We start from the raw sequence: 23714 nt of genomic DNA, 5'->3' as shown, positions 1-23714 counted from the left end.
AAAACAGAAATCATCCAGCAAGGGTTCCCATACAGGAGGTGCCAGCACAGGAAGCTGTTGCTGGCCTTCATGTTCCCCTGGCAGCCCTTTCATGGGCCCACCAACACTGCGGTGCCGTGCTTGCCTTGTCACGTAGATGTCCCACCACAGGACCTCTCTTTCTCTCACTCCCGCCAGAGCCCAGCTCCAAATCACAAACATCCGGTGACTGCTCCCACGCGGAAGATGACAGCACTGGAAGCTGTCGCTGGTCCCTGCCTTCCCCTGCCCGCCCTTTCACATCCCCACCCATGTGGGGCTCTGTGCTCACCTTGTTAGTCAAAGGTCCCCACAGACTCACTCCTTCTCTGACTCTCACCGGAGCCAGAGCTGGCGCTCACCTTCCCCCACCCGCCCAGAACACCAATGCGTCCCGACAGCCACGGGCACCCTGACGCTACTGCCTGTACCGCAGTGATTCGCTGGCCAGTGGGCTCGCAGCCCGCGCTGCTTGAGGCAGGCAACTGGCTGCTGCCCGGTTTATGGTCCCTGTACTTCAGCAGCTCGTTGATGGAAGTGGTGTTGGGAGAGCTCCGCTCTCCTCATGGGGGTTCAGCTGGCACTTGCCGCACTGTGCTGCGCCCATGACAGTCTCCGCACTGCTTCCTCGCAGCCCCAGTCTGCCCCGGGACGGCAGCGATGGCCAAGCCCAGCCTCGCCATGGAGAGGAAGAGCCGCCCGGCTCTGTCAGCAAGCAGAGCCAGGCCCTAGTGCGGTCTAGCGTCTTCTGCTCGCTGGTGGCTCACAAGAAACTGAGCTGTGGTGGCGAGGTGCCCCTGGTACAGGGCCGGTGGGGCACGGGCGGGCAGGCTCCCATAGCCAGGCGTAGAGGTTTGGGGGACTCAGTCTGGGAGGGTGGGTTGGCCTGGCCCTAGTCTGCTGATGCTGGTTGGGGAGGGCCTTGTTTTGTGTGAGAGGAGGTGCGTTTTGGCTTATGCTGACTCTGAAAAAGTGTGTGACTACTGAGTAGCTGCACAGGCATCATATCTACTTGCAGGTCAGGTTTCACTGAGGTAAAGCACGTGTTCCTTTGGAAGTCAAACTAAGTTGTCCTCACAAAAAACATCAGAAAAACACTTAGCTTTCTTGTTAAGTTGGGGAAGACTTAAATGACTTGCACATGATGTGTGTGCTGTACAAGTTGTGCTTCCTGCCTTGGTGTTACTTTGGAGCATTATTACTTGTTTTTACACATAGTAATGATAGTGAAGAAGAGATGTTTGGCAGCTATGACAGTTTTTATGGAAATAATTTTTTGCTAGCTCAAGTTGGTACAGAGCACAAACACCTGCAGGATAAAAATATGGATACTAAAGCACCTGGAGACATCATACTTGGAACCTTCAGTCAGAATTTCACCAGAAAAAAATAAGATAATTTTTCTACTTCAGAAAATACGGTTGTCCTTAAAGGTGACAAAGAGGATGCTTTCCATATGAATGAAACTGACCTCGTGGATAGCAACCAAGAACTGATATTGGATCTATTTTAGGTGACTTGCCATCATGACAGCTTTTGTATTTTTAGAAGATGGATGAACTTTCTTCTGGTTATAGAATATCTCCAGTCTCAGAAAGGAGGAATGAATGTGTGAATTCTTCCTTGGACAAAATCAGGAGTCCATCAACTTTTTGTCCTGATGCTGAACACAGGAACAAACCTACTGACTTTTCCTCAGACGCTCAGTGTAACTTCTTTGAAATGGAGAGTCTTAAAGATCGTCTGAAAAGTGCTATGACTGGAAATGCCAAAGCCAAGACTCTGCAGGTGTCTAAGACCAAGCAGCTTAAAGAAGCTGTTTTATTTGAAGAGATTTGTGTTGCTAGGAAAACTATTGAATCTTCTTCTGTTGATATACGCTCTTTTTATGGATTACCTAGCAAAGTTAAAGATCTATTCAGACAATTTTGGGGAATTGAAACGCTTTACGGTAATGTAACTAATGGTTTGTTGAAAAAAAAAATAAGTTGGTAGTGAAATGTTGCCTGTTCTACTGATTACACTGTAAAAATATTGAAGTTAAGGTAATATTTAACGTAAACCATGTTGGAAAGCAGATGTTTTAATAAGTGGTTATTTTTGGGTTTTAGATGAGTGAGAAAAGTTGATATGGCTTATAGAACACTTCAGAAGGCTCAATCACTGAAAGCTTTTAGTGATTTATTGAAGAAAAACTCTCAAACACTATGCTTAAAGTATTTTATATGAAACATTGGCATTTTGATATTGATTAACATGCCCCTGGCTTGTTAATAATTCTTTTTTAATTTTGCAGAATGGCAGTATGATTGCTTAATGTTAGAATCTCTATAGTAAAGAAAGAATTTAATATACTCATTACCAATCAGTGGTGGCAAAACACTTGTAGGTGAAATATTAATTCTCCAAGAACTACTCTGCAGGCAGAAAGATGTTCTGATGATCCTGCCTTATGTTGCCATTGTCCAAGAAAAGGTCTGGATACAGTGTCTCTGATACTGCTTATCTTTTCTGACATGCCTTGTTACTTGGCTGGTTTTAACACTAATTTTAGCAAACTATGGTTTTCATAAATATATGGTGGTGAGTGACTTGTCTCCTAAATGCTGCTCTGAGGTTTAGTAATTTCATAATAAAACAGACTTAAATTATGAGGTGAAGATGTTGAGCTATAAAGAGTGCTGAATTTTGAAATAATAGCTTTTTGCAATGTTATGTATAGTTCTGCAATCTTAGATCTGTACTGCCAAACTTGCTAAAGAACTGGTCTTGAAATAAAAACTGAGATTTTTTTGATATCATGGAAAAGTTAGTTTTGGAGAACAGAAGTAACCTAAGCTCAGTAATATCTGTCAACACTTTCGCTTTGCAATTAAAAGGTAGTCATCACTAATATGTTTTCACTAATTCAAACAGTTGACTGGTGTGGGTTGGTGATAAGTATGTTGAGTTCTTGAGACAGCTCTGAAATCCAAAATGAGCATGAGTTTGTTCTCTGGTTGACCTTTTTTTTTTTACAGGTTAGATCTTTATCAAGTTCTGGGATAGAATTGGGTTTGCTGGTTGAAGAATACGCAGAAAGTAAAGGAAGATTTCCACCAATCAAGAGGAGAATAAAAAAGTCTTTTTATATGGCTAGTACAGAAAAAGGACATGCTCTAGTGAATTCCTAAATTGAAACACAAAGAATTGGTGACCTCAGCCTGGTTGTAGTAGATGAGATATGCTACAAGATTTACTCAGATTTATAACGTGCGATTTTTTTATATAACGTAATTATTAGCAAAGAGCAGGTTCTTTATTACCTGTTTTTGCTCTGAGTGTTTATCATTAAATTATTACTACTTAAATAAGGTTTTTCCGCATTGGTACATAATTTTGTAATATTGTAAGTTATTTTTCTTTAATCAAAGCATTCGTTGCTACATCAGGACAATTGATTCTATATTGAGAGATCTACCAGGTTAGTGGTTGATGGTGAATTACTTTGAAATTACTTGTTAATTAGTCACCTCTAATAGATTAGAAAAATATAAATAATTTTAATTATATGGAATGTATTTCATGAATTCCAGAATTGAACTCCTAAATGTGGAATTGCAAGACTTTGTGTCTGGTATTAATAATGACTAAATGAAACATAAAAAAAGAATATTAAGTAACATTTGACTGTGAGAATTGCCCATTATTCTGCTCTTTAGACAGGTGGCTGAGTTGTGTTACTAAGGGTTGATTATGGGGTTAAATCACATGTGTAACATCTAACAGGGATGTTTAATTCACAGAATGCTTCAGACTGATTGATCTTGTTTTAATACAGTAGCTTCTAAACAGAAGGCAGTCCAAGAATTAGCTTCTACTTATTCTGGTATTAGGTAGCTGCCAGAAAATTTTTGATATTAACTTCCACTGTAAGTGTTGCTTAAAACACAGTTTGTTTAGAGTTGCTTTAGGCTGGTGAATACAAAGATATCCACACTGACTGTTTACTGTTAGGAGTTAACAGTTTGTGTCAGTTATGGTCTAGTTAAATGGAAAGTGAATCTTGTTGACTGTGTTTGCTCTGAGGTCGGTTTCTCTGTGATTCTAACATGTTGTTTCAGTGAGGCTATACTTCTGGAAGGAGCTTAGCAGTCAAAATTTACCAGAAGGGATAAAATGAGGAAGTCCAACAAAGACATTTCTGTAATATTTGTTTAGGACTACATAATTTGATTTGTTTTTTTTGTAGAAATGCTCAGCTCAGTAAAATTCTCGCATTTTCTTTTTCCTTTCTGTGCACAGTTGCATATGCTTGGTGAGGGAAGTCGTGGAGCTACGCTGGAAATTACTCTTGTGAAAATTCTTTACTCTGGTAGTAAGTCATGGCTGCAGTTAATGTTATTAAAATATTGTAGTGATGGCATCTCTAGACAGAAGTCGTACTTCTGCTTTCTGGATTTGTGGTGTTCTGGTTGCTTTTGAAAAACATGGCGTTAGTCAGTTGACCCTGTAATGATGGGCTGGTTGTTTTTGAAGCTTTTTTGATAACACTTCTCTGAGGAATCACGAGTGTTGTCAAATGTCTTCCATTTCTTTGTAGGAGCCCCTGAGCCATTGCAGTTAAATGCTTCTATAGAGAAGGATTCCTTTTTTATGTTTACATCTCAGGCAATATTTCTTAGCTATATTCCCCTTCAAACCTGCTACTTTGGCATTTAAAAAGACTAATGATGGAGAAGGTGGCTTATGAATTAAATAATGGACAGAAGTCTTAAAAATTGTGAATGTGGCAATGAATTAATCTCCACTTCTGTTTTGCAGAAAACACACAAATTATTGGAATGAGTGCAACTTAAAACTATGTTGGAGACCTGCAGAAGTTCCTGCAAGCAGACTACTATACTAGTGATTGTAGACCAGTCTGTATACACAGTACCATAAACTAGTAAAGAAGATATTTCCCTTTAAAATCATATCATATCTCTTCAGTGTCGTATCACAGCTTTCGTGCTTAATTTCTTGGTGTAATGTGTTAGAAAGCCTGCTACTGCTCGCAATTGTACTGATACAATAAATAACACTATGCCCTTATAAATGCACAAATGCTAGTACCTTATATTGTTGTGTTAAGCTATTTCTGTCATTTTAACCAAATTTCTAAATTACAGATACAGTGATAATTCATTACAGTTCATTTGATATAACTTGAATCTAGACTACTTGTACTTGAAGGCTATCATGACAATGGTTTATGAGTATTTCATGGGATACAGCATGTTTCATATTGTTTGTTATAATTAGACCCTTTCTCAAGGCAAAAATTAAAACAATTAACTTTTTAAAAAATTCTTGACGTGTGCATGTGTGCATGCAAGTATATAGATGAAATGTGATGCTTAGAAAAAAAAATTAGCCCTAGATCAGTAACAGCTTACTCTTTCGAGAGGTCTTGGTAATTTAACTAAAGTTTCTGTTTATAGCCTCTGTGTCCCTAGGTAGAATTAAAGGAATACGTAAAGGTACGAGACACCAGTTACGTAGCTGACAGCAAAAAGGAAAATGGCTTTACTTTTTCAAGTCTCCTTAATTTCAAGGTAAAACTGGAGTGCTCATAGTTTATTTGAATTATAGCTAAGAAATGTGTTACTTTATGCTGGTTTGTTTACAGAGCTTTTACAAAAAAATTACTTAAACATGATAGTTCATTTGTAATATCTATGTGGAAGAAATGGTAGGTTTGGGCAGGAAAAAGGCCTTTAGAGTACTGAACACTTATCTTGATTTTCACTCCTTTACTGCTTTTTAAGGTCGAGGTTTCTTTAGTATTTTGACATGTGAACAGCAATGGGTTTGAGCATTCCAGATACCCAGTGCTTTATGGTTTTGGGTAGATATTTTCTCAACAGTTGATCACCCTTAGATGATACTAAAAGTCATCTTTTTTGGGTTTTTTGTCAGCTTATTACTGCCTTGTAGGGAATCATTTCACTCTTTAACAAGAAAAATGTGTGTTATGGTATACTGCCAGTAGCACAAGTAACATCACTATGGTGTCACTAAAGAAAATGGAAGTATTAAGGGAAAAAAGCAAAGCATTCGATTCTTGCATCCATGTATCCCTCAGTTCAAGCTAGATGTGTTAATAAAACTCTGTCAAATGAGGGACTGGGAGAAAAGCTTATCCTACATCTTCTTGTAATTATGTCATGTTAAAGCAAACGGGAGTATTTTGGCAAAGGTTGAGAACAAATCTTGGATACTTAGTTTATGACTTAATTTCTAAGTTTAAATGTTTGTCAGCCTGTGTTTATGATGGTACTCCAGTAATCTGGCAAAGCAGATCCTGACCACAACATTGCACTTGTTTCTAGCAATCGGCTGGGCCCTGGGCGGCCTTGATGATCTTGATGGATTAGAGCCATATCTTTGAGCTAATTATTTTGTGCACCTGTGGCTGAAAAACAGGAGGAAAGGAATGAAGAAACAGGATGGGAAAATCCAACTCTTCGATAAGCGTGAAGGTCGTGTGAACGAACGCATGATGACCAATCAGAAGAACAAAGGAGCTGTATGCCAAAAGACCCTCACCGATGAGACTCTGGGGGTGGGGGACAAGGGGATATAAAAATCCTATGATTAACCATTAAAGTGCTTCTGCTTCTGCTTCTGCTTCTGCTTCTGCTTCTGCTTGCTTTTGCTTGCTTTTTCTTGCTTTGTGACTGCCGTAACTTATTGTGGCATGCTGCCACACTGGTTACTGAAGTTATTCCTGAATATTCCTGCCTTGTCTTTTTTCCCACTAAAAAGAACTGTGAAAATGTGTCTTCAATGGTGTGTAAGTTATAAATGGTGTGTAAGTCCATAAATTATATGGAATAATTGGTCAGAACTTAGGGTTTATCTTCATTAATTTGCAAGTGACTTTCCCTGGTGACCAGAAGTAAATACTTTCGGTATGGAATCATGTAAAGTTGTTAACCATGTAAATGATAGCAAACTGCTCTAAGGCTCATTAAACAAATGTTTTATCAAAAAAAAAAATCTTATTTTTTAAACAAACTAGTTGAAAAAATGGTTATTGGAGGACAAATAACGAAGAAACAAGGAAAAGCATACTAAATTAATCTAACCTTGTGTCTCTTTGGCACTGGTTTCTGCGAGCTTACAAAACAAGCATTTTCTCTCTAGCCCAATATTTGGTCAAGTGTGTTACTAGTTAATTGAGTATCTCTCTTCCATACCTACTTTGTGAATGTAAGTATTAAAATCTAAACCAGGCTTCATTAAAAAAGAAGACTTAAGTTTGGTTTCACTTAAATCTGAATTGATCAACTCATAATGGTCTAGCAATGTTTAATTTTAGGTAGGAAGAAATTACATTAAAATGGATAAAAATTCTCCCTTGATATCAAAATTAAAACCATTTTTGATGTACCTATAATCTTCACTACGAGCTGATCCTTGCCCTATTGCCTTTCTTCAGTGCATTCAGTACCCACACCCAGTTAGCATTTGATCTTTTCTGTACCTGTGCTTACAAGAAAAGAGTTCTATTGCAACTTAATCAGTCTCCTTGTGTATTATTATTTTACAGTTACTGGAAATAACTATTTCTCCAACCTAAATGTTAGAGGAATGGATAATGAACAGAAATGGACAGTGAGCATGTCTCTTGATTTTAGTTTTCTTAAAGTAGTTAGTGATTGGTCAAAGCCGAAATAAATGCTTTTCCTCCTCGAAGAGAATTTAGAGCTCACAGGGAGAAAGAGAAACAAGATCTCATCAAGAATCTAAAGAATATTGGAAGTGGAAGTGTCTGACCTGTTCTGAAGCAAATAATGACTTTTGGTATTGCCTGTCACCATAGTGGCCTTACAAATGATGAAAGAAAAAGCACAGAGGAAGCATATTCTGCAGGTGTCCTTTGTCTATTTACTTGCACAGCTACTTTAGCTGCTGGAGTCAACCTGCCAGCTAGAAGGTTAGCAACTGAAACATATTTCATTGCTGCATTGATTTTTGCTTTGTAAAAAGAGTGCTTTGACAAGTTCGAAATATCAGTGCTGTTTAACGTATGTTTCTGCTTTTACTAGCAAATTGGAAGCGCAAAGGATTTTCTGTTGAACTCGGGGCATGACTTTACATAGGAAATGTGAATCAGCAGCAAGTCCCCCAGAATGCATAGCTGAAAAGCACTTGTCTAAACGGATTAAGAAAATGTTTATAAATTGAGGAAATGCTTCAGTATTTTAGCAATGTTATCCAGACGAATAAGGAATTAGTGGTTTCTTTAGATACTGTCCTAGGAACAGTGTTTAAAACGCAAAATAAATCCTTTCTAATGAGATATCATTTGAATATAATTTAACACAAAAATGTGTTATCTTTTCTTATACAAGTGCTGATAATATGGCTGCCATACTCTGTATGACCAAAGACTGTTTGCTAAGAATCCAGTTTTGTGTGCATGTATGTTGGAATAACGCATCTATGGGGAGAAAAATATTCAGAGAGGGAAGTGTTGTCTTTCTAGCATAACTGATGTATGGTCCGTATTGCTTATGTTTGCTTCTCTCAGTGATTTTCACTCTTAAACTCAGGCCTTTGAGTAGATGTAGAGGCTAGTTCCAAAGGTTCTGCAAAACAAAATAAATATAGCTTATCATTCAATAAACCCTAAATTGTTGAATGTTTTCCTGGTTAATTTACACATCTGTTCAAACAGGTGCATTTGATTTTTATCGGTACTTAGCAAGGGGCGTATGTAAAGAACGCATCTGTAAAATTTTATTGCTGCTTTAGTAATTTTAATGTAAAGCATAGCTTACTAAAGACTTCTTTACAAGGTTATTCTAAGAGCTTCTTATATTGCTAATGACTTCCTGAAGAAGAACCAGTACAAATAAATGACTGGCAGAGCTGGTCGAGCTAGTCTTGACAGTGCTGGAGAAAGTGTTCTCATAACACAAGAAAAAGACAAGCACTTAGTAATTTTTACAAAGCTGTTGGTAATTTAAAATGTTGGATTATGCTGTTGGCTGAACTGGAGAAGCTGAGCTGCCTAGCTTAATTTTTGTTTACTTCTTAATGTTGCAAGTATTTGACTTACGTAGTAATACCTATGAACTACCATCATGTGGTTTGTTTTCAGATGTGAACTCTAAACTTTCAATGTCTACACTTATTTTCTTTATAAGCTCAATCATGTGTATCAGTATTTCGAAAAGTGTAAAACTAATGCATAAATATTTTCCCCAAACTAATATATTTCTTGCTTTTTTTAGGTTCAGGATTTAGTTAAGAGTCCTCTGGAGAACTGTTACAGCAATCTTCTGCTGGAATTGACCAAGTGAATGCAGAGCCTGTTGTCATCTTTGGTTGGACTGAAGGTATCAGTTAACTCTTCTCTCTGAGTAACTTAAGTGTTTGGGTATGCAAAGAAAATCTTATCTGTTGATAGTACAGAAAAAAGGGACTTATTAAACAGATTTGCTACAAGTTCAGGACAGCTTCTAATCAGATAAGAAGGACAAAGATTTGATTAATCTGTTTATTTAACTAGCTTCTCAAGTAATCATGGAACTTGACTATTTCTTTATATGTAAAAGTAAAAAATGTATCTACCTTATGATACATTACAGTATTAATAATATTTCCATTTCTGATGCTTGATTCAAAATACAACTAGAAACCATGGAAACAACACGATGCAGTAGCTAGAATCATAGAACAGGGGGAGAGCAGTCCCATCAGATCCATCATAGGCTGTTATCATTCTATTTGTTGTCCTGGATTTCTGTAGAAACACAGCAGCAGGATATCAAACTGCTTCTCTATTCAGTAATTTTTTTTCATATAGCTTATGAAATGTGTTATGTGAAAGGACACCTTTAAACATGTTAATGACTTGCAAAACTGATGCAGATAGCAGTTATCCATGAAGAAGTCAATGATTTTATGTGCAGTACATTTCTGGGCGTTCAGCAGCAGCTGCTGTCTAAAAAGAAGAGCCTCTCAGAAATAATGAAAGATGGGCTAGAAAATATAGTAGAAAAAGGACTTCAAAAAGGAAGAATATCTGAGAAGGACCACAATTCCAAATGTGCGCTAACAATCACACATTTGGGTAAAGCTACACAGAAAGGTAAGGCTTTTTATTTATTTCTATATAATCTTTATTTCAACAAACCCTTTCATCTCAGCCTTATCTCAGTTTGATAGGTTTTCCCATCTTCAGTCTGAAACCGCAATGAAAAAGAAGTTGTAGAGAGACAGTTTTGGTTACTAAATGACATGCTGGACTGAAAATGGGGATGAACAAGTAGTGCATGACTGAACGCGATGGGAATGAAGTGTAATAACTTTGGTCACAATGGGAGTAAAACCAGAACTGTACCCTCAAAAAAAGATTTAAAGGTTTGATTTAGTGATTGTAATCAAAATGGCTCACAACCTGGTTTTATAATTCATTGTTATGAACAGGTATTGTGAACAGGGGATTAATCAGTTTAACTTCTGATGCTTGCTCATTTAATCTGTAGTTTAAGGAGCAAAATACACAAAGAGTGTTAAGTCTTAATCTTTGTTTGACATCTGAGTCTAATGCTTAACTCCGGCCATGATTGCAACTGTGGCCATTGCCTTCCTACAGACTACTGTGCTGATGTCAGCCTTAGCAGCACAGCCCTTACGCACAGTCTTGCACATTCTGTAAGATCCACCCATAATTCAAATACTCCCTTTTCTGTAATGTGTTGTATACTAGGGGTAACACTAAAATCTGTTGAATTTTGTTAAAATGTGGCATTTGGAGATGGACAGTTACAGATAATTCAAACAAGTAGGCAAAGAAGCTGCAGATCTGACTGTGTCTAGTGACTATAATACTGGTCTAGTAACAGAGTGCTGTATAGGGATACAGAAAAACATTTTTTCGCTTTGAGAAGTAGACTTGTATTTTCTAAGAAAATATTAAGAGAACTACAGATCTGAAAATTCTTTATAAAACTCTCCTGGAGTCTGCAGAACAATTGTTAAGCTTGGAGAACAGCCTTTGATAACTATTTGGAGAGGAGTATCCAGGAGATACTTTAAAGTTGATGACATTTCTTGGAAAAAATATTTGAGCACATAGAAGTGACATGGTTCTCCAGGGTTTGCTCCAGGGTCATCTTGAATCCTAAATATACAAGTAGACATTTTTACCAAGGGATGTGAGAAACATGATGATGTGTGGGCTACACATTTATAAAAAGAAAAGCTGCATATGTATGCACACCATAAGTTTATCAGCAGAACACATGTGAAAATGTGTTTCCACACAAGTGAAATTCAAGGTGAAAAAGAATGAAAGCTTGTCATTCACAGAGCAAAAGGGAAAGCAAATTATCTGTCTGAAGGTGGTATCATCATTATACAAACTTGATGTGAATTATTTTTTTACAGTTAAATAGAGTATATTCACATTGTCTGAAGCTCTTCTGATTTATCACACTTGTAACTTCTAATGAGTTGTTAATAAATAATCTTAACTGTACTCAATCTTATTTTAATTCAATCAGCTAAGTGCAGCAGAGCAAAAAGTAGCGGATATTGTGGGAGCACCTGAAAGCTTTACTACAAAAAAGGCTTCTGGTCAAGCCATCAGAAAGGTAGGCTGGAGATTTCTTATACCTATGGTGACAGTTCAAATTCTAGATTATATTTCTGCTAGTGATTTTTACTGTTCTGCTTATTAAGGTCTTTTAACCACATTGGTTGATTTTCTTAATGTTGTTTGGTGTCTTTGGATGTAATACAGCCATGTTTTAGAGACGTGAAGGAGTAGAGATGAAAAGAATTTCCTTGTAGCACTGAGTATCTTGAATGGGATATTGGCTCTGAATTCCACTTGTTTTCTTCCTAGAATGTGGACAGTGCTGTGGTGAACAGGCTTTACCTGTCATTTGTCTTTTATACCCTACTGAAGGAGACTAATATATGGAGTCTTTCAAAGAAATTTAATATGACCCTAGGATATGTGCAAAATCATTCACCTTCTGTGTTCTACATTTCTGTGAAGTAGTGTGTTTAAATGAATTTCAATAAATTATTTGGGATTGATTTTGCAAAATCTGGAGTTTTTTTTCTTATGTTAAAACTGAACACATGTGGTGTATTTCACCTATCCTGTGCAAAACTCCATTTTTTTCACCTTTCCTGTTCAAAATTGTCTTTACTGTTCAGAAAAGCATGCTTGTACAGAGGTTATTTCTTACATTCAAAGGAAGCTTTATGCACTGTGAATGTGAAAGTATACAAACTGAACAGGGCATTGATCACTGTCAGCACTGTTGGTGAAATAACTGAGAATTTTACCTTTCTCTTGGAAATAAGGCCGTCTAGCTGTGGAATGTCATCTCAGGGAAAGAGCTGATTTGGTTTGTTCTCTTGGTTTTATTCCTCTTTTGAAATAACCCATTGCTTATCCTTCAGAACTGCCCCAACTTTGGGATGTTCAGCTGAAGAGTGCTGAACACAACTATGCAACTGGCTGCAATGATAACTAGAAATAATAGTGCTTCACATGTCTAATAGCCAAATAGATGCTTGTTGCTGTAGCAGAGCTCTTATCAGTTGTACCCCCAAATACAGAACTTAGGATCTGATTTTTAGTGATCTTTGTCTCTGCAGGAACTGGAAGAATTCTGACTTTATAAAGCCTTACTGACAGAACTTACTAAGCAGTTGACATACTGTGTTAAGACAGAACTCATCCCTCTGATGGAGGTAGCAGGGGTTCTAGAGTTTAGTAAAACTTGGCTTTGACATTTTTCCATGTAAACTTGTATGCTAAATCCTTCTGGGTCTTTCAAGTATATCTGGTAGACTAAGCTAGTGTTGTGTTGAGATTTTGGAATAGTGCAGATATCCCACAACAGTCCTGGAGGCTGGGGAAAAAGTGGTCTGATGAGGAAATGTGAGCTGCAGCCAAAAATGTTTTTCTTCTGGCTGCTGCCACAGCAACAGTGAAAATGCTGTATTTGGACAACAATGTAGCTGCATACTCAGTTGGAAAACAGAGTCCAGGTTTCCTTTGTGGTAAGGATTATTCAGTTCACGGGAATGAAGAGGAGTAAGAATTTACATATTTAGTTAAATGAGACGATCCTTATAAACATGTGAAGTCCTATTGGGAACTTAGGTTTTTATCATTGCTTTCAGTGCTGCGTGTATTTTAAGAAACTTAACTGATCTCTGAATCAAAGACTTCTGTTAAAGTAGAAAATCTTTCTGGGCTTCAAACTTGCCTGTCCAGCCTATTGTAGAATCAGTTTGTGAGCAAACTATTGAATTTAGTGGCAGTAAGGTTTTATTCTGAGAAGCTAAACAATTATGAAGACTTAGAGCGTAATGGGTTTTTTGTATATATCAAGTTTTCTGAACTGACTGTAAAAGGTACATAGTCTTTTTTTCACGGCTCACTCCATATGGGAGCACTTCTGTGTAACGGCAAAACCAGCCTGGACAGCATGATTCTGCTGAAGTTGCATTTTAAAGATGGCTCTTCATAATTCTTGCTACCACCAAGGTACTTCTGCATCGGAGTTAAAACTATACCGACAGCTGATATTTGTAGCAGGTAGACGACAATCATGAACAGAAGTAATTTGCTTAGATTTCTGTGGAGGAAACAATAAAATCAATCTTTAGGTTACTGTAGTAAAGGAGAAAATTATTTTCTGCCCCCTTACTTGTACAGTTTTCAAAGAGCCGTCTAAAACCTTTTCATGAGATCTAAATCATTAGCGGGGAGAGATTCTGCATCATCTGTCATACTGTGCATGTAACAGCCAAACAGAGTACAGAAAATATTTGCTGGCAACTAGTGGTTATTTGTGCTGAGATTAATGACACCTCTGTCACATTAATGAACCTGCATAGTCCTCAATTACTATGGAGGAAGATAATATATTGTAACCCGTTACATGTTGGATACTGTACAACCAGATGTGAGTACCTCTACGTTTGCTTTATTGACAACTCACAGTTGGGCCATCACCTTAATGAGTGGCAAAGCTCAACTTGCTAGACCAGTTTATATACATTTCTTAAACCAATTACATCAAGTGTAGAATCTTCATAAGTTTCTAAGCAACGTCCAGTTCCTTAAATGCATCATTTATTAAGTTCTCGCTATTCTTCTGTCTTAGCAGAATTCTCCCTCACTGGTTTCAGGTCCCATTGGGTTTCAGGGTCGTCTTCGGGTTGTCGTCTGTCCTTTACCTTCTTCTATGAATTCTGCTTGGTACAATTCTGAGAAAGACTTCGAGAGGCTTCAAGACGTTCTCTTAAAAATTTAGTTAAAGCAATCAATTTTCTCATACAAATAGTTTCCTTCTATACTGCGATAAACCTGATTTAGATAATCAGCATTTGTTAATATTGTCTTTGTGTGATTAGCTTGACTGGGTTTTAAGCCAGCCTTGGGTGGGTCTGTACAAGGGACACGGCTGAGAACAACATCTCAGGCCTTTCGAGCGGCATTGTGGTTGCATTTAGCGTAATACTAATTCTAACCTAAATTCTTAACCTTTTTGAGTAAATACAAAATTTTCTACAGATGCAGAGGTAATTCACCAAATGTTTGGGGGCGTAATGCTTGCTCATCAAATGGGTATTATTCTGTAACTCAGGATGCTAAAGCCTTGGGCATACTAGATTACTCTCCACTACTAGTGTAGAAATGCATTTTAATTTAAACTTTGTAAAGTTCTAGCAGTATTTGATTAGCAAAGTAGATGTTTGCCCAGAGACCCTCTATTAAGCAGATACTGCTTGGCTACCTGACATAGCAACAGGATCAAACAAGTTCAGAGCAGCTGACAATCATAGAATCATAGAATCATAGGTTGGAAAAGACTTCTAAGATCATCAAGTCCAACCATCCACCCAACACCACCATGCCTACTAAACAATGTCCCGAAGTGCCACATCTACACATTTTGTGAACACCTCCAGGGATGGTGACTCCACCACTTCCCTGGGCTGCCTATTCCAATGCCTGACCACTCTTTCAGTAAAGAAATGTTTCCTAATATCTAATCTAAACCTCCCTTGAAGCAACTTGAGGACATTGCCTCTCATCCTATTGCTGGTTAGCTGGGAGCAGGGACCAACACCTGCCTCACTACAACGTCCTTTCAGGTAGTTATAGAATGCACACTCGCTAACATCAGTGACAATCAAATGCCAGAGAATCTCTCCTGTGATGTGTTTATCATCTCCTGTATATATGAGCTCACAGCCATGACTTCGCACAAAACCAGAGAAATTAAAAAGATACTGTGATACTAAAAGAAAAAATATTTATAAGCTTGAAACAGGAAAGTATAGTCTTTTCTGGAATTTTGTGAAAGCTCTGCCTGTGAAAACTCTGTGGGCAAAAAATGAAACAGATAAAATCGGCCCTCCTTTCACTTAGACGCCTCCAAAGAACATGAGACAGTCATTCCTGTCTGTGACAATGAGTGCAGAAAACATGGTAATAGAAGAGGATGGCAGAGTTGGTATCATCCAGGCTCAGCGAAAATAATGACAAATAGGTTCCTAAGAGCTGGGTAAGATTGTATGGGGAGGTAAATCTTGGGGGTACTTTAGCACACGTGGCTAATGCAAATCCAGAAACTCTGGTCAAGATGATTGAACACTTGTCACGATGTCAAGCCAAACAAATTGTTTCATCTGCAAAGGTAAAGGAGGAGCCAAGGGAATAAAAGTACCAACTTTGGGGTTTATGCACTTAAAAGGTCGTTGCTGTTTAATGTTGTTGCAGGCTCCTTACTGCTTTTTTTACTGCTGTGTGAGCCAAAAGAAAGGGGTATATGCAGATTTCTCATCTACATCAGTGCCAAATCCAGCAATCCAGTTTACTCCCGTGCTCAGATATTAAACTGGTGGAGTTTTCTCTAGCTGGGAGGTTAGAAGAGTGCTTGCATGTGTTACGCTACATATGCTGCTGGGGGACTGTTACACAGCGACTGCCAGCAACAAACAGTTCAGGGCAGTAGATCAAACAGTTGCTAACATCAGGAGTCCCATATGTCTGATGTAAAATGCTATAGTAATCAATTTTGTGTAAAGCAAGAAATAGGCAACTTGGCAGGCACAACTTAGGAATGTTTATTCCAACATGGAAAATAAATGTTTAAGGTTAAAAATGCTTGTTAACAGTTCTAGTCAAAACTGTTTATGTTCCGTTGAATTTTGTGTATTATGTCATGGCAGAATAGAGAAAATCAGCTGTGTACTGTATGAATTTTTGTATTAGTGTTTTTTTCATATATATATATAGACTAAACAGTCAAAAATGTTGGTCTTTTGAGGCAAAGGTACTGTGGTTCTGTGAGCAGCAGCAGAAGTTTTTTACAGACCGTGTGTAAGTTCAGACACGTTGGTGTTTTAACCTGTGTAACAGTTATAGCTAATGCTTGTATTTGTTTTGTAATATTTTTTCCATTACAGATGCTGCCAGGTGAAAAAGCTGAGGCTTTACAAGAAGAAGTTGAAGAACTCTTAAAGGTGCCTACAGATATCCCAGGGACCCTACTGACCAATCGTCATAAAGAAAAATCATGAACCAAAAATCGGGTTATTTTTAAACTTTTAACTTTCATCTGTAAAGCTCCTGCAATTATAATAAATGTTTAATGTCTTTTGTATACCTCAATTTTGTGTGAGTTCTGAGTTCAGATTGTTTCCTGGAAAGTTGACTTCATTTTAAGATTTTGACTATGAACCTCTTGAGCAACAGCCTAGGATCAAAAGATGTGATCTTCATTCATTCATTCATTCATTTTTAGACATAGCCCTAGGAGTGCTTTGGGGACTGAACTAACTGGCTGGTGTGGACTTCTGCCTGGCGCTGAGGTTCATAGCTGACTTAAATAATGCCCTTACATTGGATATTCCCTTTAAGGACATATGTGTTTGAGTGAACTACTCCAAAATTCCTACTTGCAGGAATCTCTGTACTCTAGCTGTAGCTAGTGGAAGGAGAGAAATAGAGTTGCAGTTCATAACAAAGAAGTTGTCCCAGAGTTCTGTAAGAAATTGTAAATGATGTCTAGTTCAAGCTTTGTTAAAACATGCAAATATCAAATTTGTATTCAGTCTCAGGTAATTTCCTGAGAGAGAATTCTTTCTGAATCTTTGTACAGCAGTCTTCCAAACAGAAAGTTTAAATTTTTAAATGTTTTTAAATTTCATGCTTAAATGTGAAGACTAGTAAAGACGAAGGCTTGAAGAACTGATTTTTGAGAAGCCATATTAAGTTCTGAGACTCCATGGACACGTGTCAGTCACACTAGTTAAGATTTTTAAAGGTATCTGAAACTGATTTGCCCTGTCAAAAAGTTAGGCTTTAACTACTTTTTTTTGAAGACGTGTGAAACTTCTTCATTTGTGATACAGTAAACTCCTTTTTAAAGCTGGTGCATAGTACATGACAACATTAGAGCACCGCACATTAAGAAGAACTTGAAAGCTGTGACAGACTGCTGGGTTAAATCATGGTAACCAGTATACTGTCACACTTAAATATGGCTTTTCTAGGTAAAATCAGGTGTCCCTTCTCAGTAAAGGAAAAGCAATATAAACCTTAGTTAAATTGTGGTTTTTATTCAATTTATGTTAATGGTGTTAAAATTCTAGAGATAAACAGGAATGGTTTTAAATCCAGTGGGGCTGTTAGAGACTGAATACTTGGCTGAAAGGGGTTATGGTGAAAGACTGATGAAAAGGCTAGTATTTTGCTGATCATTTTGTTGTTACATTAGAGAAATCATAGGTAGCAATTGAATAAATTCTTTATTAACCCACCATTTAGCAGAAACATGCCCCTGACACCATGATGGTGATAATTCGTAGTGGCTTACAAAGTCTGGATAAGTGAAATATTTGAGTGTATTTGGTATTAAACCAGGTCAAGAATTTACAATCAGCACTTTACAGAGGCAGCATGATTCACTCCCACTGGTAGATTCAGTGCCTCCAGGGGAATCCTGTTACTGATACTTAAGTGCCTAAAGCACATATGGTTTTGGAAGCATGAGAACATCTTAAATTGGCTCTAACAATAAGGTATAATTGGCCATGACTTGAAGTTATCTAAGTGTACCTCTTAATGCCTTGCCCTTTTAACTAAGATACCTTTTTGACCAAATCATAGGTAACATGAAATTCTCTATTGGTTTGTTTGTGTTATCTTCAAAAGACAGATGATGCTCACTCCAGCATAAATGTGAGTACCTCTGTCGCACACATGTAGGAAAATTTTAGTGATGTCTTTAAGGCCTAACCAGTTGCTCTAAAGGTTTACTGGTGCTTGATGGTGTTCCTTCAAAGTTTGAAACGGTGTTGCGTGGATTTCGGGGAAAAAAGAAATGGAGCAAATTACTGTAAAATTATTCACTCTGAGTACTAAGCTATTGCAATAACTGATGTTGTGGAAATAATCCATTAATTGCTTACAGGAATAGTTAATGAGCCATTAACCTCTGTCACAATACTTCCCATGATATTTGTACTTGTACGTTAATTAAAAAAACATTACATTTTTATCTTTATATTGTGGAGGGGAACGGCAGGAAAAAAATTACTTCTGCCAGCTGTCTTTTGTCGGGTCGCTAACTACCCCTCCTCACACTTGTACACCACCATAACAACCAGCACTGTTGCAAGATCAGGTTTTGGTGAGATGCAGGTTTAGGAATGAAGTCAGCTCTTCCCTACAAATAGTAGCAAAAGCTGGCTTGAGATAAGTGGGTGGTTTCAGGTCTGCACAAAGCTGGTCTGGAAAGAAAATGAGGTTGACAATTGTCGTCTCTGCTGCCCTGTTTACACAGGCTGTGCTTTGCCAGATGGGTGAGTGCAACTCCCCCAAGGCTTTCTGTGTGACCTTGGATAACATCAGAAGTCAAATAAATGATTTGCACTAAAGCTTTGTGTTTTGGTTTCAGCTGCCTCTGGCAACAAAAGCGCCACGCAGCCGCCCCTCCCCCCGCCGGCATGCAGAGGAGAATGAAAAGAAAACAGGCAGAAAGTGGTGGGTCGGGGTAAGGGCAGTTTAACAGAACAGCAAACAGAGGGAAACAGGAACAACAACGGTACAAATAAGGAGAAAACACAACAACGAACCGCACGACCCAGACAGCCGCTCTCCCGCACAGCACCGGTGCCGCGCCCCCCAAACCGCGAGTGAGTCCCCGCCGCGCCGCCCCCCCCCCCCCCCCCCCCCCACCGGAAACCCAGCCTGACGTCACATGGTATAGAATACCGGGCTCTGTTTGGCCAGATGGGGTCAGCCCCCACCCCCCGGCTGTGCCCCTTCCTGGAGTCCGGTGAAAATTAACCCTGTCCTGGCCAAACCCAGGACACTTTGCTATATGTAGCTTGTCTTACTTTTCTGAAATCAAACTTATTGAGCAAGGCAGTACACATCGTTGATGTTGCTTTTCCTTTCTACAGTATGTATTCATGTACGATTAAATGCTCTTTGCAGAAAGCTTTCCTACCTTGGACTTTCACCTGGGCGGAAAGAGGAGAGGGGAAAAAAGTATACAACAGATGTTGGTCACAGTATTTTTGTGCTGCTGGATGATGCTGAGATGCTTCTGCGTGCAGCACAGTACTGGGCTCATAAAATGTGGTATAATGTGCAGGTGTCAGAATGGGTATAGCTTGGTTTGGTGAATGTCTGTTACGGGTGGTTGTGCTATGGCAAAGCTTGTGCTAAAGATGCCTTCGGGACATTTTTAGAAGGCAAAGATTTCTCACTTGCTTCAATAAAATGTTTATATCCTAAAACCTGTGTTGAAGGGAAAGAAGCAACAATGATCAGCTTATCCGATAGACGTGTCAAAGCTAAGGTAGGTTGTAAAAAAATGCTCTGTAGGAGGTTCCTGCCAATTTCTTCATAACCCACAGTAAACTGGGTGTGTCTAAGTCTCTTCGGGTTGCAACTAGTGCAGACTAAGTGTTCAGACCGAAAACCTCGGTGCATTTTTCTTAGTCTTTATGCATATTCACTCCACTTTCGAACTTGCCTGTGTAGACCAGTTCTGGAGTTTGTGCAGTTCCCTTCCCTTCCTTCCATCAAGTCCATAACTCTGTGCTTTCAGGAATCCCTGTACAAAACTTACTGAAAACTGTTTCTCTGGATGGACTGGTAAGAGGGTCAGGCTTAGGTTAACATTCAGCTGTTAATTCTCATTGTGTGAATGAGACCTATTGTGTTCCTGAATTCTGGAAAGCCGCTTCCACGTGAGCTAGTCCTGCCTCGGCAGCTCTCCGTACGTCCTTCCTTTGAAAGTTTTGTTTCATCTCTTCCAGCGTGGTGGTCCAGCACTGAATATTGGTTGTAATGAAAGCAAAATATTATTACTTAAAAGCTTTCTATTCTCATTGGGAGAGAGGCTGAGTGTTTTCGTGGTGCTGTGTTTGGTGTGCTGGAGCTCAGCAGCTCCTGCAGTAACTGAGTTTGTCAGCTGCAGACTCAGTGGAAACAAATTCTTCTAGCATTATCTATATAGCTGTGAGTGCTTCGAAGAGAACTGCTGAAAACAAGACCCAAAGCGTCACTGCCATCTCTGAATAAACAAAGCATGTGCCATCTGAGAGTCTCGTATTCAGCTGGGTTCAGAAACAAAACCAGCTGGGAGAGCTGAGAGCCGTGTGCTGTGTTGGGACAAGGTCTGGATGGGGGTTTGGGGACAAGGAGTAAGGACAGCTTATGAAAACACCTTGATAGGCATCTCTCTGTGGATTTACAGTTTCCAAGCTTTCTCGGTATCAGGTTTGTCTTAGTTTCATCTTCTGGAGGCTTCTTATATAGAAACATAGATTAAGTGCTACTCTGACAAAGATCAGTTCTGTTCATCCGCCCAAACACTGCCGTGTCACAACAACTACTTGCCTTTTGTGTGGATAACTCTTCCTTTCTGAATCCCTTTTTTATATGTATATTGGTGCTTTACCTGTGCATCAGCTCTTGGTTCTTGCCCAGGAACAGCGCTGGGGTCGCTGTTGGTGATAGCGTGGTGCTTCTACTGTTGGACAGTTGAAATTCCTGGGAAGTTTTATTTTTAGTTCTTCCTAGTTGCAAAACCCTAGTCGGCACAGAGTGTCTGCTAAGGGCGTCGCTGGCGTGGGAGAAGCAGAACTGCGTGACAGGAGCTGTGTGACCCAAGCATTTGAATACCACAAGGCAGGGGCTAGGCTTTCTGTGGAGCGAGGAAGCAGGATGGGGTGCTGCTATGGAGCTGGCCTCTTACAACACGCAAGTGGGTTTAGGCCTAGCCCTGGTTCTGACGCCCTCCCCTTGTAGCTCACAGGGCATCACTCAAATTCTGCCTAATTTCCACGGGAGTCCAAATACCTGTGTATTGATCTCCCTTGGTTTGCAATATTTTAAAATGGGTATAATACAACATGAAAAATGCCCAGGCAGAAGCTACCAATGCCTGTTTAATACCTGTAGCTCTTCCAGGTAGTAATGCTGGAAGGCATTATTTTCCAGCTACAAGGTTTTGTGGACTGCTAAAAGCATAACACAGGCTAGACATTTCGTACCCACACCTGCACACAGTGATTGAATCCGAAATGTGAATTCCAAAGGAAAAAAAATCATCCACAGGCTGCATCTCACCTGACGGCTATCAACATTTCCTGTACCTGTAGTAATGACCTTGGTCTGTTCTGCAGTGATACCTGTAAATGTAAAATTTCCACTTAGCAGAGTGATTGTAATTAAACTAAACTAGATCCTTGCTGTTTTGAGAAGACAGGAAAGCTTTAAGATAAAGAGGCTCCTCAATAACACTACTTAGACAAACTTGACTTGTTGTTTTGAGAAGACAGGAAAGCTCTAAGATAGAGAGGCTCCTAAATAATTCTACCCCAGACAGCTCAGCCTTGGGAGGGCAGATGCAGCAAGCCACAGAGATAAAGATGCACCAACAGGGCAACAAGACCGGAGCAAAACAACCTGGAAGGACACGGTATACGTAATCTTAGAACTGAGTCTGCGCAGAAACAAAGGTCAACCAGCGGACACTGTGATGAGAAGTATAAGCCTTCATCTTGAGACCCCCAAAGACCACCCGAGGACACTAACAGACATGCGTGAAAGACATTAACATATGCTAATTAGTTCTTGGAGAAGTCATGAATATGCTAAGCATTTCTCAGAAATATAATAAATATGTACATTTTTATTGTATTTAACCTGAAATGACAGGGTGTTTGGCGCGCATGTTTGGAGGAGAGATCCCTCATGTGCCCGGCACTGTAATAAAGAATACCTGCTTAATAGTTTTCTGACTATTGAGTCTTCAATTCCAGCTTTTCACGGCATCAGCAGCAATGTTTTGTCACACACTGAGCTGCATTCTTAAATCCTGGGTTCACTCGTGGGGCTGGGTAGCTTGCATGGCGCTCTAGTCATCTACTGATTGATAGATGAATTATTCCTCTGGCTTACAGTCACCCCAGCCCTTCCTGCGGGTGTAGGCGTATAATTGGTGGTGTACCCCCGAAATGGGAAGCCTTGCCCTGACTAAGATACTGAGACAGTCAGGAATGTCACTGATGTTTCCTTCCTGGCAGAGCCATGGATGTGTTTATCAGAACCAGGGTTAATTTGGTCTAGTTCTTCTCGTTCTGGCAGCGAGTTGCTTAATAGTGCAAAAACGTAGAGCAAGCAGGAACAGGAAGGGCCAGGCAGGCGAGCACTCAAGCCGCGCTGATTAACGTCCCGAGTTCGGTAAGCGTGGGAAGTGCGGTGCCCGAATAAGCTCACAGATAAGGGTTGGACAATTCGTGGTGTGTTCCAGCAGGCGACTGTTTTGAAAACAAACTTAATAAGAAAGATGGATGTTTCAGGAGAAAACTGATGCAGGTGGGAAACATAATGGTGATGTTAGGTATAATAGTTTAAAAACTCTGCAGATGATTAAATAGTGTGTATATTAAGCAATACCTGCCCCGTGGCTGCAGCTGGCCGTTTTCTGACAGAGCTCTGTGGCAAGTCCAGCTGTTGCTAAAGGAGGAGTATTGGCACAGGCTGGACTCTGCAGGGAGCAATGAGGGGGAGCAGACCCAGAGGGTGCTTGAGTCTTTCTCGTAACAGCAATTCCAAGTTGCATGTTGGCTGTAATTAGCAAACACCCTTGTTGCAACGGTGTCGCAGCGTGGGGAAGGTGGGTTCAGCCTGCAGCAGCACTGATCACAGGCTCGCTGCGTGCTGCTGTGACTCAGTTTCCCACAGTGGAGAATCATGCAATCATCAAGGTTGGAAGAGTCCTCTAAGATCATCAAGTCCAACCGTCAACCCAACACCACCGTGCCTGCTCAACCATGTCCTGGAGCACCATATCTACACGGCTTTTTGAACGCCTCCAGGGATGGTGACTCCACCACCCGCCCGTGGCTGGGATGTCAGGCTGACATCTCGTCTCGTCTCATCTCGTCTCGTCTCGTCTCTTCAGCAGCAGCAGCAGCAGCAGCAGCAGCAGCAGCAGCAGCAGCAGCGCTGAGCGTGCAGCAGCTTTCCAGCCCGCTGTCGTTGCACGCAGCCGCCCAGGGCAAGGCGGGCGCGTTCTGCAGCGGTCGAGGCTGCCGGGGGGTGACGCCGCGCCTCAGGTGCCGCGCGCCGGGCCGAGGGGCCGCGGGGCGGC

The 23714-nt window shown here is 39.9% G+C and overlaps 1 pseudogene; it reads left to right on the top strand.

Moving 5' to 3' along the window:
- Positions 1-678: 678 nt before the first annotated feature.
- LOC104331656 (helicase POLQ-like) lies at positions 679-19174 on the top strand (annotated as a pseudogene).
- Positions 19175-23714: the final 4540 nt, after the last annotated feature.

This window comes from Opisthocomus hoazin, chromosome 5, assembly GCF_030867145.1.
Source record: "Opisthocomus hoazin isolate bOpiHoa1 chromosome 5, bOpiHoa1.hap1, whole genome shotgun sequence".
NCBI lineage: Eukaryota > Metazoa > Chordata > Aves > Opisthocomiformes > Opisthocomidae > Opisthocomus > Opisthocomus hoazin.
Note: the sequence above shows the minus strand (reverse complement) of the source record. Positions and strands in the feature narration are given on the sequence as shown.